Source organism: Quercus suber, unplaced genomic scaffold (genome assembly GCF_002906115.3).
Source record: "Quercus suber isolate HL8 unplaced genomic scaffold, Cork oak 2.0 scaffold_15, whole genome shotgun sequence".
NCBI classification, from domain to species: Eukaryota; Viridiplantae; Streptophyta; class Magnoliopsida; order Fagales; family Fagaceae; genus Quercus; species Quercus suber.
This window is the reverse complement of record NW_027069480.1, coordinates 405,707-424,323: the sequence shown is the minus strand read 5'-3', so window position 1 is coordinate 424,323 and position 18,617 is coordinate 405,707. Positions and strand designations below refer to the sequence as shown.

Genomic DNA, 18,617 nt, shown 5'->3' with positions numbered 1-18,617 from the left:
TATAAGAGAGACTTTATCTACTTGATCTTCCTACACCCTATTCTCTAAATCCCACAGGTTCACCATTTCCAGAAGTCATGCATGCACATTTTAATTTTTAACCCATTAGTCTTCAATTCTAGTGATGCTTACTAAACTGCGAAAATTTACGTTTCTGACACCAATGCCCTGGGACAGGCACAGTGTTCCTTTATGATTTCAAAAACACCAACAACTTCGGGTCTGCAAAGGTTGCATCCCACACCTGGAAATGAATAAACTGTATATAACCATAGAACAATAACGAGAAGAATAATAAGAAGAAACAACAAAGCACAAGCAAATATCCCTACCTCAACATCAGGCCTTGAGCAAATTTGCTTCAGTTTAGCAATCTGCGTCTGCTATTGTAGCTGAAAGATGAAAACAAAAATCCTTTAGTCTTTTATGACAAACTGCCACAATCATAACAACTATATGAAACTATACAAAATATCGATTGATATATTTATTAACAAGTCATATATACCTTCTTCTTCTTGTTTGACACACCTTTCTCTTTTTGTGGGTTATCCTATTCTTCCTCTTCTGAGTCTGAGTTAGCCTTCTTGGTTGAGGCTGCATTTTCGGTAGACTCATCCTTGTTATCATTATCTTGAATGGGTTAGAACAATTAATGCATCATGTTAGGCTCATACTTCTCCCAGCGGAAAATCGAATAACATAAAGTCAATATTACATAAAAAGAAGGGATGAGGGAAGATTCCTCTAACCTGAGTAGCAGTAGTTTTACGGAAACTCAATTGGCTAAAAATCTTTCTAAATTCTTCATCCATTCCATCATCAAGCTCAGCAGGCTCTGGGACATACTCCACTTCAACTTGCGGAAAAGTCTACAAATTTCCAACATATAAGAGAAATAAACATGTTTAGAACCATGTAACAGAACTTAATGATTTATAATTCATTGGACAACATGAATATGGGTATTATAAGATCTTAATACTCTTTTTCAAGCTAATGCAAAACCAGCTTAAATTGAAGACGAAATTCATCTATCTTATTCAGTTTTTCTTCTTTGGTAATGTGAAAACTAAACCGAAATAAACTCTCAATTAAACTCCATTAGAGAGAGGGAGAGATTACTTTGTTTCCAAAAGGGTCACCTTCTATCCAGATTTCAAATATCCAAATAGAAAATTTTACCCCCATAAATGATTACACCTTAAAGAGTTCAAACTTATATGCCTTTTTCTTCGAGTTCAAGAACAATTACTTCATTGCTCAATTTCAAAGATATTCGTGAAATGTTTTCCTTTAATTTAAATAGTTTTTAATAAATCTCATCAAGTGCTAGTTTCCTATAATCTTCCTCTCCTTTTCCTTCAGTTTCTAAACAAACAAACAAAGCAGGAAATAAATCACAAAGAAAAACTCCATGCTCCACTAAATTCAACACATATAAAACCTGAAGAAACACTCTCAAACTCACCTCTCTTAATCTCACAGTCACTCTATGAATCAAAATAGAAAGAAAAACAGAGCTAACAAAATGATAGAGAGAGAACTCAGATATATTTCATTTCACAGAAATTCAATACAATACAATACATGTAAATGAATAGATATATATATAGTTACATCAGAGAGCAAGGAAAGATGATTCCAACGAAGTCTGTTATAACAGACTTGTAACTGCTTCGCACGTTCTGTAACAACCCTTTACACGTGCGTGGCTTTCCTCAGGTATTCACTAATTCTTTCAGACTAAAATGACACAGTTTGGTTTTAATGAGAGACGGCATCGTTTTACTTCAAGCGTGTTTTGTATCTCTTAACTTTACTACACGACATCGTTTTGGAAGGTGAACTAGCCGTTGGAATCAATTCATCTCCTCCTTCAGTGTTTGAATCTAAGCTTGCACTGTCATCCCCCCTCAAACGAATGGGGAACTTCCACATGAGTTTGGAAGTAAGCCAATTGAACCGGGGAGAGGAAAGACCCTTAGTAAACAGATCAGCAAGCTGATCATGAGTGGAGATGAACTTAACCAGCAAATCACGTCTGAGAACCTTTTCTCTAACAAAATGAAAATCAACCTCAATATGTTTTGTGCGAGCATGAAATACAGGATTAGAGGCAATGGCCAAGGCACTGACATTGTCACACCAAAGAAGAGGAGGATGAGGAAGGATAATGCCAAAATCTCTGAGAAGCATTCGAAGCCAATACAATTCAGCTGCAGTAGAGGCCAAAGCACGATACTCAGCTTCTGTTGAGGAACGAGACACAGTGCATTGCTTTTTAGCAGACCAAGTGACTGGGGAATTACCAAGAAACACCACCATGCCAGTGATAGAACGTCTGTCCACTGGATCCCCAGCCCAATCTGCATCACTATAAGCAGATAAGGAAATGGGGCCTGGGGTAAAAGCAATCCCAAAGTGAAGAGACCCTTGAAGATACCTTAAGATCCGTTTTGCAGCTTGAAGGTGATTTTGAGTGGGAGTGCTCATATGCTGGCAAGCTTGTTGAACAGCAAAGGATAAATCTGGTCTGGTGAAGGTGAGATACTGTAAGGCCCCAACAAGGCTCCTATAGGATGTAGGATCAGACAAAAGAGGGCTATCATGAGGAAGAAGGTGAAGGTTAGGAGAGCATGGTGTCTTACAAGGTTTGCAATCAGTCATATTAAACTTCTTAAGGAGGTCAGTGGCATATTTAGACTGATGCACAAATAAACCAGTAGGAGTATACTCAATTTGCAACCCAAGAAAGTAGTGAAGCAAGCCAAGATCCTTGAGGTCAAACTCCTTGCTCAACAAGTTGATAATAGCAGAAACAAAAGAAGAGTTATTCCCAGTGATGATAATATCATCCACATAGAGTAACAAGTACACAATGAAGGATTGATGCCTCAAGATGAACAAATTACCATCAGCAGCTGAAGCATAGAAGCCCACATGAAGCAGCTGAGATGTAAATCTGTCAAACCATGCCCGAGGAGCTTGCTTTAGACCATAAAGAGCCTTATGGAGGAGGCACACATGTGTAGGAAAAGCAGGATCAATATAGCCTTGAGGTTGAGCCATGAAGACCTCTTCCTTAAGAAAACCATGCAAAAAGGCATTTGAGACATCTAACTGCTTCAATTCCCAACCATGGTGCACAGCCAAGGCAATAAGAAGTCTAACTGTGGCAGGTTTAACAACAGGACTAAAAGTTTCATCATAGTCCAATCCATATTGTTGGAGATAACCCCTAGCCACTAATCTGGCTTTATACCTGGCAACTGACCCATCACTATGCCTTTTAAGCTTGTAAACCCATTTGCAAGTCACAACATTTTTCTGAGGAGGAAGAGGAACCAATGACCAAGTGTTTTGCTTCTGTAAAGAACTGAATTCATCATCCATTGCAGCCACCCATTGAGGATGCTTGGAAGCAATGGCAAAGGAGGGAGGTTCAGCAACAGAATAGTCACATTGGACCTGCATAATTTTAGGCTTATATATTCCATGCTTAGATCTTGTGACCATAGGATGGGCATTTGTAAGGGATGGACCAAGGGCTGTAGGGACAGGATTGACAGGTGACACAGTAGGTAGGGTAGGTGCTGGGATCACAGATAATGATGTAGTTATTGAAGCAGGAGTTTCAATGGGAGCAGGAACAACAGGAATGGAAGAAGAAGAAGAAAGAAATGAGGGAAGCAAAGAAGAAACCAAGTCAGAATCATATGAAGGAGAAGAAGCAGGAGTATCAGTGGATTGAATAGAGGCAGAAGGAACTGGATGAGGCAACCAATCAGATAAGGAAGTTGAGAAAGGGATATTGGGATTGGTAAGAGTAGGATTAACAGCAAAGGGAAAAAGGGATTCATTGAACAAAACATGACAAGCTATATAGATCCTGTTAGTGGAGGGATCAAGACATATGTACCCTTTTGACATAGGAGGATAACCAAGGAAAATGCATGGAGCAGACCTAGGTTGTAGTTTGTTTTTATTATAGGGTCTAAGGAAAGGATAGCAAGCACACCCAAATGATTTAAGAGCATGAATAGATGGGAGTTTAGAAAATAATTTCTCCCAAGGAGATTGGAATCTTAACACTGATGAAGGAAGCCTATTAATAAGAAAGATTGCAGCAGTAAAGGCATATGACCAGAAGTTGATAGGCAGATGTGATTGATAAAGAAGAGCAAGACCTGTTTCTACAACATGTCTATGCTTTCTTTCTGACACTCCATTTTGTTCAGGAGTATGAGGACAGGAAGTCTGGTGGAGAATGCCATGATTAGAACAGTATGATTGAAACTCAGCATTACTATATTCTGAACCATTGTCAGTTCTCAAAACTTTGAGTGTAGAATTATGTTGAGTTTCAACCATGGACTTGAAGTGTTTAAACACAGGCAAAACCTCATTTTTAGATTTAAGAAGAAACAACCAAGTGAACCGAGTGTAATCATCAACAAAAAGAACATAGTAATTAAAGCCAAGTAAGGAAGTCATGGGAGAGGGACCCCAAACATCACTATGCACAAGTTCAAGGAATGAAGTGGAAACAATTGAAGCTTTATTTAAGTGAAGTCTGTGCATTTTAGCACTTATACAGGATTCACAAGAAGAACAAGCTTCATCAATCATAGACAAAGTAAGAGATGAAAATACAGGTTTAAGAACAGAATACAAACTTCTAGAATGAGGGTGACCAAGTCTATGATGCCAAAGCAGAATCTGGTGTGGTTTGACAGAGACAAAGGCAGAAGACTTGAAATGATTCAATGAAGAGGAAAAATCAGAGATGGATGGAATGGGATAGACCCCATCTTTACTCAACCCTGCATAGAGGATCTTCCCCGTTTGCAAATCCTGAATTGAGAACTTGTTGGCATCAAAATAACAAAAAACATTATTTTGGAGACACAGTTTATGGACAGACAGAAGGTTAGAAGCAAGATCAGGCACTCTTAGAATATTATCCAGCCTAAAATTATGTGTCAATGTTTGAAGCTTACCATTGCCAATGTGAGTGACTGGAAGCTCCTGACCATTTCCCACAGTAACAGTTTCATTGCCTTGAATAGGTTGCTGATGGATAGAGAGCTGTGACAGATTAGGAGTCACATGATCTGAGCAGCCTGTGTCAGTGAGCCAAGAATTTGAAGCCTGGACTTGAGCAGCATTGGCCACCATTGAGGCAAGCTTAGCAGGAGGATGTCTTCCTTGGTATGCAAAGTCCATACGATGGTAGCAATCAAGGGCTGAATGACCATTCTTTCCACATATTTGACAAGTAGGCCTACTGGATTGCCCTTGAATTTGACCTTGATTCTGAGGAATCTTAGATTGATTAAAAGACTGAAATTGAGATGGGAAACCTTGGTTACCAGAACTAAAATTCTGAAGCTGAGAACCAGAACCAGAACCACCAAAATTGGAGTAATTTCCTCCACCAAAATGAGAACTCATTCCACCAGAGTGAGGGCCATGTCCACGAGCACCTCTGCCTCTCTGGTTGTAATTTCTTCCTCCTCTTCCCCGAGGAAATCCTTGTGAGTGAAAGTTGGCAGCCATAGCCATAGACACTTGATCAACACTATTAGATCTTTTCTTAATAATTCTCTCTTCAGCATTAAGTAATGCATTTAATTCTTCCACAGACAACACATCACTCCTGGTTCTAATAGCAGAGCTAAAAGAATCATAGTTAGATGGAAGGCCATCCAGAACAATGTGGAGAAGCTCTTCATCATCCACAAACACAGACACAGCAGCCAGTTTATCACAAGCTTGTTTAATTTTCTGAAAATAACTATCAATAGATTCATTTCCTTTCTTAATAGCATTCAATTCATTGCGGAGACTCATAACATGAGACCTCGAAATTGATGCAAACCTCTTCTCTAAGACTTGCCAAACACCTCTAGCAGATTTCTGCCCAACTGTAAGAGCAAGAACTGTAGGGGAAAGTGTTGAATTCAAGAATGTGAACATTGCTTGTTCACGATTCCTCCAAGCCATGAATGCTGGATTGATTTCAGTGGTAATGTTTCCAGATGAATCTTTGAGAAATCTATCTGGAGCAGTGATTGAATTATCAAGAACATCAATCATTGAATAGGTATCAAGAATTACCTCGATTTGATGTTTCCATACCACATAATTTCCATAGTCCAGCTTCACAGTCATCATAGATGACATATTTGATAACAGTAGCAACGAAGAGTTCATTTGCAAACCTGAAGAAGCCATAGCAGGCACAGCACTTGAGGAAGACGATGAACCAGACTGAGTAGAGGCCATTGATACGGATCAATGCTCTGATACCATGAAGAAACACTCTCAAACTCACCTCTCTTAATCTCACAGTTACTCTATGAATCAAAATAGGAAGAAAAACAGAGCTTAACAAACTGATAGAGAGAGAACTCAGATATATTTCATTTCATAGAAATTCAATACTATACAATACATGTAAATGAATAGATATATATATAGTTACATCAGAGAGCAAGGAAAGATGATTCCAACGAAGTCTGTTATAACAGACTTGTAATTGCTTCGCACGTTCTGTAACAACCCTTTACACGTGCGTGGCTTTCCTCAGGTATTCACTAATTCTTTCAGACTAAAACGACACAGTTTGGTTTTAATGAGAGACGGCATCGTTTTACTTCAAGCGTGTTTTGTATCTCTTAACTTTACTACACGACATCGTTTTGGAAGGTGAACTAGCCGTTGGAATCAATTCATCTCCTCCTTCAGTGTTTGAATCTAAGCTTGCACTGTCAGAAAACTTAAAAGAAGAAATGGCGTCAAGAATTGGGAAGATAAAGCTGGGTTCACAAGGACTGGAGGTGTCAGCACAAGGTCTGGGCTGCATGGGCATGTCCGCCTTCTATGGCCCTTTAAAACCCGAACAAGACACGATCACTCTCATTCACCATGCCATTCACAATGGCGTCACCTTTCTTAACACTGCCGATATCTATGGTCCTTTCACCAACGAAATCCTCCTCGGAAAGGTACGTACTTACAGCTGCTAGCTAACTAATTAAGCAAGGTCCTCCCCTTGGCTTCGGTTTCCCTCTTTCTTAATTATTTTGGCTGTAATTAATTCATTGCAGGCTTTGAAGGGAGGGATAAGAGAGAAGGTGCAACTAGCAACCAAGTTCGCTAATAGTTTTGAGGATGGGAAGCTGGTGATCCGTGGCAATCCAGCATACGTGAGAGCAGCTTGTGAGGCCAGCTTGAAGCGCCTTGATGTCGATTGTATTGATCTCTACTACCAGCACCGCATCGACACCAGTGTTCCTATTGAAGTCACAGTTCGTTAATTCTTCCCTTTTGCCTATAATTTCTTTTTCTCCTCTAAATACAGTTGCATAACTTAATTCTGTCAACTTGTTATCTACTTTTAAATGTAAACAAAGAATTCTCTTCTCGTGTTAATTTTCATTGTTGACTAAGCCTTTTAAATGATTCCTATACAATAATGAAACCACCATCTACCACTTGATTGTTGTTGCAGGAATCACTAGGTGTTTTATATATATGTATATATATATATATATATAGTAGTACCATTTCCATTTTTCACTTCACCCTAGGCAAGTTCAAGATTAATTCTGAATATATATGTCTATCTCCACGTCTTAAATGTTTTGTACTACATCTTAGGCTAATTTCTTTTGGATTTCTGAGGCAAATATATGTTTTCATCTTCATTTTCATTCCTTTTGCCAAAGATCATGTACTTATAAACCTATATTGTCATGCTGCATTTGCTAAGTAAACCCATAGATTCATGCTTTTCATCAGCAAGAAGCCTTATAATCGGGCATACATTGTATTCTAATTAGTCTAAATACATATCAATATACTGCTTTCTTTCAGCATAATTATCTTTCAGTTGTCTCGTTTTTAGATAGCTCAGTTGCTACATTTTTTGCAACTCGTCTTTCTTAATGTGTATCATTATGCATCTTTTGAGAATATTTCCATTTAGCATCCTCTAATTCTTTTCTTTTGTGGATTACAAGATTGGGGAACTCAAACAACTAGTTAAAAAAGGTAAAATCAAGTACGTTGGTCCATCTGAGGCCTCGGCTTCAACAATCAGAAGGACACATGCCGTTCATCCCATAACTGCTGTGCAGCTAGCGTGGCCTTCGTGGTCCAGAGATGTGGAGGAAGAAATAATTCCTACTTGCAGGTGATGCATCAATAATTACTATTGCTTTCTAAGTTATAAAATAAGGAAAATTATTAGTTCTTATTTAATTATTGATTCCTGTAAAATTTACTAAACAAATGTATATAATAATTTTACACTTTTATGCAAATATGTATAATATTGTACATTTTATACAAATTTGTACAATATTATACACATTTGTTTAGTCTACAATGTAATTCTTACTTTAATTAAGCAATATAAACCAATAATTGTCCATAAAATAATTAAGAACCAAATTTTATTTTTGTCCGGATTCTGCAGGGAACTAGGCATTGGGATTGTAGCATACATTCCTCTAGGACGAGGATTCTTTTCGACAGGGCCTAAGTTAGTTGAAACCTTGTCGAATGATGATGTTCGAAAGGTTTGTAGATCTATCTACCACACAAATGATGAGCTTCAAATTAACTGTGTTACAGATGCATTTAGAATAATAAATTTATAGCATCATCATTGCATCTATGAATATCCTGAGATTTACGTATACTTTTCCGGTTTCTCTTATTCATACAGTAATCAATATTTTATAATAAAAACAAATTGATTAGTGGACAAAATTTCTTTCTTATAGGAAGAATTGCAGGAAACCAACATGTGATTTGGTCTAAAATTACTTTGCTTATTTATGGTTTAAAAAATGTTACTTTACTTACCTGAGATTTACGAGTCTAAATCTTCTGTCCCACTTTTCTTGCTCCATTCTATATTTCACTAATAAATACTTGTCATGTGTTCACCTAATTAATTAAATACTATCATTATTAACTTATTAATATTACAGTTATTAATTAATAATAGTATTTAATTAATTAGATAAACACGTGACAAGTATTTATTGGTGGAGTATAAAGTGGAGTAAGAAAAGTGGAACAGAAGATTTGGATTCAAGATTTACTCCGTTTGTCTCATGTAACTCACGTCTATTAAAACATGAGTAAATATATATTTTTGCTTCACATTTATGTCTCTCTCTTCTAAAAAAAAATGAAAAAACAAGATCAAAAAGTGCTTTTAAGTAAGAAATTGAAAAGGAATGAAAAATTCATCCGATATTCCTATCAAAATCAAAAAATTTTCAAACACATTCAACCAAATACTTAGATTTTTAACTACACATTCGAGCACATCTACAACCCAAAATTCTAAATCAAAACACAAACACTTTCAACCGATGATACATTCAAAACCATAAATCTACAAACTTCTTGCCCACCAAATCAACCAAAAACTAAAACCAAAAATTAGAATAATCAAAATAAAGAGCATCCGCAGACTTTGACACTAAATTGCTCTTCATGTTGGCAGAAAGTTCAATCGTTTCTTCACTAGCCACTTTTACCACTCTATGTTCTCCCCTGTCTTCATCCATAGGACCACATGAATTATAACCCACCTCCCTTACAAAACCATCATCACCTTCATCATCATCAAGAAAAGGCATACTGTTTATAGCGACAGATCTGCCACACACAAACCATGCATAAATACATTAACCAATATGTATTAAAATATAAACCAAAATTAACTACTCACTTTTTTTAAATCTCCTGCTTTCTTTGACGAATCTACTACAAAACTGAGTTTAGGATTTCAATAGTGCAGCAAACCAATTACTATTATTCTGATTATTCTGCAATAGCAAATTATAGTGATATTGCCACTGTGTCAAAGTGTGGATACTTGTTATTATGATTTTTGGGTTTAGTTTTTAGTTTTTGGTTGATTTGTTGGGTAAGAAGTTTTGTAGATTCATGGTTGTGATGAGCCTTTTTATGTCCTGGGCTAGATTGCTCCTGCTATATTGTGGCCCAATGATTCAGGGGTAGGAGATTCGAGACTGGCCTAATTGAAACTTATCTTAGCCCAGCTTGTGCGCAAGTTAAAACCTCTGACAGAAATCTTGAACGTGTTGAATGCCCACAGTAGGAAATACTGTTACAAAAACGTTACAGCAGAAAAAAAAAAAAAAATATATATATATATATATATATATAGCAAGATAGCTAAAATACTTTAACTACAATATTTCTATTGATAATAGTGATACTTAAACAGTTTTGTAAAGAGAAAGAAGTGTGATGATGTGATTACAACTTAAATAAATTAATAACAAAAAGAAGTCATGTTAGTTTTCAACCAATCCTGGCAAAAGAAAAGAAAATAAATCTGTTAGAGGGAGAGACTTGATTCCTTGACAGATTCAAGTCTAGGATGGGAACCACCCTCCAATGTAGGTAACCTTAGAAAGCATCCCGTTGTAGAGATTACTCACTTTGGAAAATGGGCCTAAATGGCTTGATCTCAGATTCTCAATTTGCTAGAAAGTGGGCTATTGAGAGGGAGAGAAGTGAGTTGCCTATTGGTGTATGCTCTTACTCCTATCACTCATATTTTCCTTCCTCACTCTTTGTTTCCTTGTTTTCGTTGTTTCCTTACTTACTTCTCTTGTTTTCTTTCTTTTCCTTTTGGTATTCCCCTTTGTTATTCCGTGTTGTTATTTACTGTGCACATCTATGGCTTTTTATATTGTCTGTTGTGGTAAGATTTACCATTTTTACCCCTCAACTACTTTTGGCCTATTATGGTTTTTCCAGGATTGCCCCACTGGTTTGCTAATTGCCCGGCTACCACCACTTTCCTGTGTTGGCCATGCCATGCTTCATTCTCAGACAAAAGTAGTTTTTGTTTGTTTCTTTCTTCCCTTGGCACTCTCATTTGAATAAGGGCTATGTTTCTCCCTTACCAACCTCTATAGCATGCACCTAGTGATTTCAGCTCATGTTTGCCTCTTTTGAGTGGTATGTCATCCTAGTAAGATATTTCCCCAAAAGAGCTTGAGCAGAAACCCCAAAGTAGGCTTCCCATTTTCCTCACTTCCAACCATACCCTCTCTTACCTCTGACCCATGGCCCACCTCCCTTGTATTAGGTGGGTACAAGTAAGTGGTGCTTGAGCCTTGTGCGTGGCCCACTTCTATATGAGTCCTTTGCTTTTTTGGCGTTCATGCATGCATTTGTCATTGCCTACAGATTTGTCTAACTCTACTGCACGTTCTGGTGCTTGTTTAGTTCTTGTGGCATGGATGAGTCCTCATTCTTTGCATCTCATTTCTTCTTTGGGCTGAGCATTGCTTGGGTGTGGGCTTTCTTTTCTTTAATTTAGCCCATGTCTCCTTTCACTTCTGGTACGTGGGCTAACTAGTGCTTCTACCATGTCATTGCATTGTTCCTGCTATGATGATGTTTATCCTTGTTTACTGTACCATTTCTAAGCTTGCGGGTTGAAGTGCCTGCCATGCCAATTTTATATGTTATTCATTCCTTTAGTTTACACTGCCCAGTATTCCTGCTAGGTCAATCCAAATAACATCTTGGGCTTCTCCAACCCATTTTATTCCTTGGGCATCCTCGGATTGTTTCATTCTTTAGGGCATCCTTGGCCCATTTCATTCCTTCCTACTTCATACATTCCCATGAGTTTTTCCTAAATCTTTTGGGCTTCTCTGGCCCAATTATTACATCCTTTACCTTTGGGTTTATTGGCCTTCGAACCAATCTCATTTACTAATTCCTTTCTTTGGGCTCCTCCAGCCCATTTTTGCTTTCTTTCTAATTCCCATAGACTTCCTACTTCATTATTTAGGGCTCCCTTGGTCCCATTTGCTTTCTTTGAGGCAATTTTACTATTTTATAGGCCCGTGGACCATTATTCCTGCCTTTCTGGCCTAATGGTCTTTACTTTGTTGTTTTCTTTTTCCATCTCTTCATATTGTTGGGCTCCTTTTGCCAAAAAATGGGCATCAACAATGGTTTTGAATGTATCATCTGTTGAAAGTGTTTGTGTTTTGATTTAAAATTTTGGATGGAAGATGTGCTGGAATGAATATGTAGTTAAAATTTTAAATATTTGGTTGCATGTGTTTGAAATTTTTACTATTTTGATAGGAATTTTGAATAAATTTTTTGTTCCTCTTCAATTTCTTAGTAAAAACACTTTTTAATCTTGTTTTCTCTTTGTCTTTATATGTTTTTCTTTTCTTTTCTTTTTTTTTTTTTTTTGAAGAGAGAAACATAAAAGGAAAGCAAAAATGCATATTTACCATTGTTTTTAATAGAGGTGAGTTACATTTATGGGAGACAATGGAATGAACATCAAATAGATAAAGTGACCTTTTTTTAATTAAATCATGGATAAACAAAGTTTTTTTTTTTTTGAAAGAGTTTCAACCTATAATGTTCGCTCCTCATAATATCTTTTTACTATCAAACCAAGACATTAATCAGTTTTGGTTTTGGTATAAGCCAAACCACATGTGGATTTACTGCCATTATTCCTAAATTATAATATCATTACCACTAAATTATAATAACCAAGTAGACTTATTTTGACTTTACTAACGATTCTTGAAGCCAAAAGAATTTGGTTTAAATTTCAAGTTTCATTGTATATGTATTAGCTTTGACCACCTCAATTTCTCAAACAGCCAATCAGAACATTTGGTTGGTTCCTTTCTCTTATAGTTTCCTCCTTCTATCTCTTTATGCTTTGAATAAATGAAATTTCCAGTTGTTGAATTTCCAATCAACTCCTTTTTGGTTTTCGTAAACTAGAGAGGGTGTTCGATCAGTACATATAGTAAAAGTCAATTACAGACTCGTCAGGGAATAATCTAGTGCTAAAAAAGATTTGAACACCGTCGTTAGAGGGAAACAAAAGTTATGTAGGTAGAAACCTTAGACTGTCTTCAATTTATCCCACCTTTTTAGTTAATGTACAATAAGCGAAAAAGATAAGTGGATGGTCAAAAACTAGGTAATTTAAATTAGAGGGTTAATCAATAAGAACAATCTCACCCATATACTTATCTGTAATTCTCGTTTACTGTTTACCAAATATATATGCTCGACATTCGGAATACATAAGTAACTTATGAGAAAGCTCCTTTGATAATCATGGTTGAGCTAAACCCAACCCAAATCCCACCTGGTTTTTATGTAATGATTGTGGAGTAATGCTGCAATTATATATCTTCTAGTGTGATGAACAATATTAAGCTAGGTCTTAGGTCATAACAACTTTGGATGCCTAGAAACCTGAATATAAATTATGTTACATAATTTAATTTGTTGTACGTACGTAGTTTATCATTGTTTTTCTTGAGTACACTAACTCCTTGAAATTATTATACTAATAAACATTTTAGTGATTTCACTCTTAATTTAGTAGTACTGATATTTGAATTTACTGCTTATTGCAGTATCTACCCAGATTCCAACCTAAAAACCTGAAACATAATAAAACCTTATTTGAGCGTGTTAATGAAAGGCAACAAGGAAGGGATGCACCCCATCACAGCTAGCATTGGCCTGGGTTCATCACCAAGGGAATGACGTGTGCCCCATACCTGGAACTACAAAGATTGAAAACTTTAACCAGAACATTGGAGCAGTACTGTCTGTGAAACTAACACCAGAAGAAATGGATGAACTTGAGTCATTTGCTACTGAGGATTCCGTAAAGGTTGAGAGATATACTAATTCCTTTACAAGTTGGAAGGATTCTGAAACTCCACCACTTTCTTCATGGAAAGATGCATAAACAAAAACCTTTCTTTTTCTGTGTCTCAATACCACCCGCTAGAAATATTATATTCTCATTGAAGGATGTAGACCTTTCCATTTGTATATATTCTCTTTGTTGAAAATTCCAATTCGAATATACAATTCAACTTTGCATTGACGGCAAACTGATCCCTGAATTTAAGTTAAAAAGTACCCACTCCGTCCCAAATTAGTCTTCTATTCCAATGTCCAAAACTGAAATTCTTTTAAAAATAAATAAATAAATAACAAATTAACATATCATATGCTTTATTAAAAAGGTCTATACCTTAATTTCTTTCACCAAGTTTTAATAAAAAAAGATCAACCATGGAGTGGCGCATTGGAGCACTAGTGCTCCAAAGGTAACTAATAAAATTCTGTCAATAGGGTTGTAGTATGATTGGCACCTACTAACATGTCTACAATTCTCATGCCACGAGTTGGACCCAACCCCCCTCCCCCTCCTTCAAAAAAAAAAAAACTAAACTAAACTAATGTAATTTTGTGTCAGACAGGATCTATTTTGTTATCACATTTCCATTCTCTAATAAATTAATGGAATTTTGGTTGTTTAGTAAAATCTATTTTGTTTTTCCATCAATTTCATGATTACTTACTGGGACTAATGTCAAGCTATGGTTGAACCTAGATGAAAGAGAATGCTTACAGTTAGTGGCAGAGTTGGGAATTTTTAGGAGCTAAACTATAGTATTCATAAATCATTCTAGACAACTTCAAAACACTCATGAGTACAAAATTTTAAATACACACCCACTTGTGCACACACACACACACACATATAGAGAGAGAGAGAGATTTTAATTTTCAAATATTAGAGTAAGTCAATAATACGTAAAAAAAAAAAAAAAAAAAAAGGTATTCTTTTTATAAAAAATTTTACACACACATATAGAGAGAGAGAGAGATTTTAATTTTCAAATATTAGAGTAAGTCAATAATACGTAAAAAAAAAAAAAAAAAAAAAGGTATTCTTTTTATAAAAAATTTGTCGAATTAACTCAAAGTTTGCAGGGCCAATTCACATTTTTATAATATTTTTTTTTTTAATTCAAGATTTAGGGGGATTACTATTCCCCCCCAACCCACATAGTTTGGCTCTACCATTGCTAACAACCCCTCGTGAGATACTGGGGTTGAAAACTCTCAAAAGAGGATTCGTGGAATTTTCTTTGGGTTTTTAATAATTGTGGAGTCGTCACTTATTTTTTGTTTGCAAAAAATAAGAAAAATGAATTAAAATTTGAATTCCATTGAATATCTCATTTTACATCAAATTTACAATTGGTAGAAAATTTACATCACATTGGTCCCAGATAGTTACAATCTAAGTAAAGAGTTACAAAGCTTTAGTTCTAATACAATCTACCACAAAGATTATAAAACACTAATCTTGAACCAAAAATACTAGATTCGAGGGTTAGGTTACAAAGTGGGAAGGGGTTAGGCATTAGCCACTCTACCAAAATAGAGCTTGGTTTTCTAGACTTAAAATGACATTTTATATACCCACATATAACGACAAAGTTTAATTATAAAATTGGTTGTAGTCTAATGCTACAATGTTACTCAATATCTTTTTATTAAAGGTGAATTTTGACAAATTCATCATTAGATTACATCTTCTTCTTATATCTTCCATGCTTGTAAAATTTCTAGAAAATTAAAGATCAATAGCTATGTCATCAATAAATTGTTTAAATTGTAAGTTTTTTAAGTTTAAAATTATGCATAAAATATAAGCTTATAAATGATATAGTAAATGATATCTGATTAACACAAAATTTGACATGCATATTAAGAACATAAAAAACATACAATTTAAAGATTAGATTTTTAAAATATATAGTAATATTTATTTTATTGAGTACAGTTGTAGCCTTAGCTTACAACCAATTTTATAGCTAAACTCTGCCCTACATTCAATATGCAATATGCCAATTTTTGAAATGCCAAAATATACATGTTAGACGTTCTAGATCTAAGCCTAGATTTATAGATCTATTTGTTAAAAAAAAAATATATATATATATATATATTTTTTATAAATTAAATAAATAACAACTTGGATTTAAAAGACAAAGTGAGAGATTTAATATAAAAATATTAAATCTAGTTTTTTTTAAATTATTGAAAAGGAATCGTTTTATAAAAATAAATTTCAGACCTATTCCTTTAATATGAAGAATGCAACATTTTATAAAATATTTAGATCTGATTTTTGGTATGAAAAATAAATAGATTTTTGAAGAGAATTTCAGATCTGACTTCAAATGTAAAACAATAAATAGATTTTGAAAACAAATTTCAGATCTAGTTGTAAATATGAAGAATAAAATTTTTTTATAAAAGAAATTTCAGATATGATTTTTAGCACAAAAAAAAATGGAAAATAGAATATATCGTTTTTTACAAAGATAGAATGGTTTTGTAAAATGGATAGGTATTGTATGATCAGGTCGACTAGTCACCCTTCACACATCCATTTTTAGTTAAAAACAAAATTAGTTTATGTGTTGTATCATTAAAGGTGAGAAGAATTATAAATAAATAAATATTTTTCAAGTATATTAAAGATTTTTTTATTTTTAGAACTCTTCATTTCATGTATAATTAGTGTGATGTTACTTTCTTTAAGTGCATGCTCTTTGACGTAGTATATTACAATATTGCTTGATGTATGCAATTTGTATTTGGGAACCTAGGTTTGACTCCTTTAAGTTTGGGCTCTCCTTTCTTCCACTTTAAGGAAAGGGGAACTTATTTAAAAAAAAAAAAAAAAACGGAAGGCCATTAAATGATTTAAAATCTTCTATTGCTTATTTGGGAAAGAAAAAAAAAAAAAAAAAAAAAAAAAAAAAACTTCTATTGCTTTAACTTGCTTTAATAATAATAACGTTATATACGTAGTTATGTTTGGTTGTGCTGAAATGTTGCAATCCATTTCATGAAAATTGTTAACATGTATTTCTTCAATTTTAGAAGTGTTTTTTTTTTTTTAATCTTATTATTTTGATTTGTATAATTAGTTGTGTGAGAGACCGCGCCTCCGGCCCGTTTTTATGATGTTGGGCCAAATCCACGTGAATGGGTGGAGTCGTGTTATTGTCTCTCAAAATAGAGGTTCAACTAGTTATATTTTTCCCTTTAGATTAAGAGTTTTACAATGGAGTCACCACTCATTTAATTATTGAGATAAATAAGAAAATCAAAATTGAAAAATTCCTCATTTTATTAATTTTCAATTGAATTTACATTGATCATAGGAAAGTTACATGGCTTTAGTCTTAAATACAATCTAAGATAAAGTACATAGTTTTGTTTCCTAGTTACAATATAAAAATTGAAAATTATAAGGATAAACATTTGATCTACTAACCCTTGATCTAAGTTCGAAGGCTATGTTACAAGGTGGGAAATGTTAGGCACCCATCTTACCCGGTGAAACCGGTCTTCTAGACTATGGTGGCCAACATTCTTATTATATCATCCAATATGTCAATCAATTTGCATGTTGAATTTAATGTGTGTGCATGTGATAAACCATAATTCAATTTATTAAGCATTGCATTTGGATTGAAAAATAAATTCTAGTGAATGTGTGTGGATGGTGATAACCTAAATTCAAGGATTTGAAAGAATTTTGAAATAAACATATTTTTCATTTTTTTTTATGTGAATTTAAGATTAAAATTAGTCTTATGCATGAACATGTGACGAACAACCAAAAACATGTGAAGAACATATAAGAACAATTAAGAGCATTCAAACATATTCAAGGGAATTTAAATAATTACTATCATGCTTTAATCTTAAATTCTCATCATAGCAACATAAAAAACTAGTTAGAAAAAGAGATTCTAAGGGTGGAGGAGGAGACTCTTGGTGGAGGTCCTAAAGGTGGAGGAAACAAAGAAGAACTAGGAGAGAGAGTGTGAGTCTCACTCAATACCTTAAATCTTAAGAAGACCAAGATGTGACAAGACTACTCTATTTCATTAGAACTCAAAAGAGGAGAAGAGAGTCGGGTTTTTTGTGTGGCTTGAACTGAAGGAGAAGGAGTGTTTATGTAGTAGTGATGGAGAAAATATGAATGGAATGCTATTTAATGAGTGTTGACAAAGAATCATGAACCTAGACCTCATTTAGCCTTGGGAAAAATCTGGTGCATTTAATGGAAAGATTGGTGGGAGTGAGGAGTAAGCCAAAATTCGGTTTTCCCGTAGCTGCTGTAATAGCCTATAGAGCCAACTTCAAAAAATCATATCTGACTCAATTCTGATCGAAATTATCTTGTTTTTATGCTCAAATTGAAACCCCAAATGTCTAGTTTCTAGAAAAATTGACCTCATTCACAGATTCAAAATATTATGAGAGATATCGATGAAATGATGAGCATGGGTCATTTGTTAGAAAATAGTTTCAGCACAATTAACATTAATAGATCCCAAATTAGCTCCTAATTAACATTAAATGGCTCAAATCACTCCCATTTCAGACTTAATTTGTTCCAAATTTACTCTAATTAAAAGATAATTGCACAAATTACTTATTGAATAATTAATGTTTAATTATCTAATTAATTAGGTGTATGCAACCTCACCATAAAATGTAGTCCTAATTAATCAAATTATGACATATCATTGATCTCAAATTGATTACACTTATAACCAATTGAAATCAATTTTTCATAATCACATATTAGTCGGACTCAATTTGTGATAGTGCATCTCGGCCATTAAAACTTATTTTGATGATAACTTTCAATC

At 34.6% G+C, this 18,617-nt stretch overlaps 1 pseudogene; it reads left to right on the top strand.

The window, feature by feature from the left end:
- Window positions 1-6,797: 6,797 nt before the first annotated feature.
- LOC112036555 (probable aldo-keto reductase 2) lies at window positions 6,798-13,825 on the top strand (annotated as a pseudogene).
- Window positions 13,826-18,617: the final 4,792 nt, after the last annotated feature.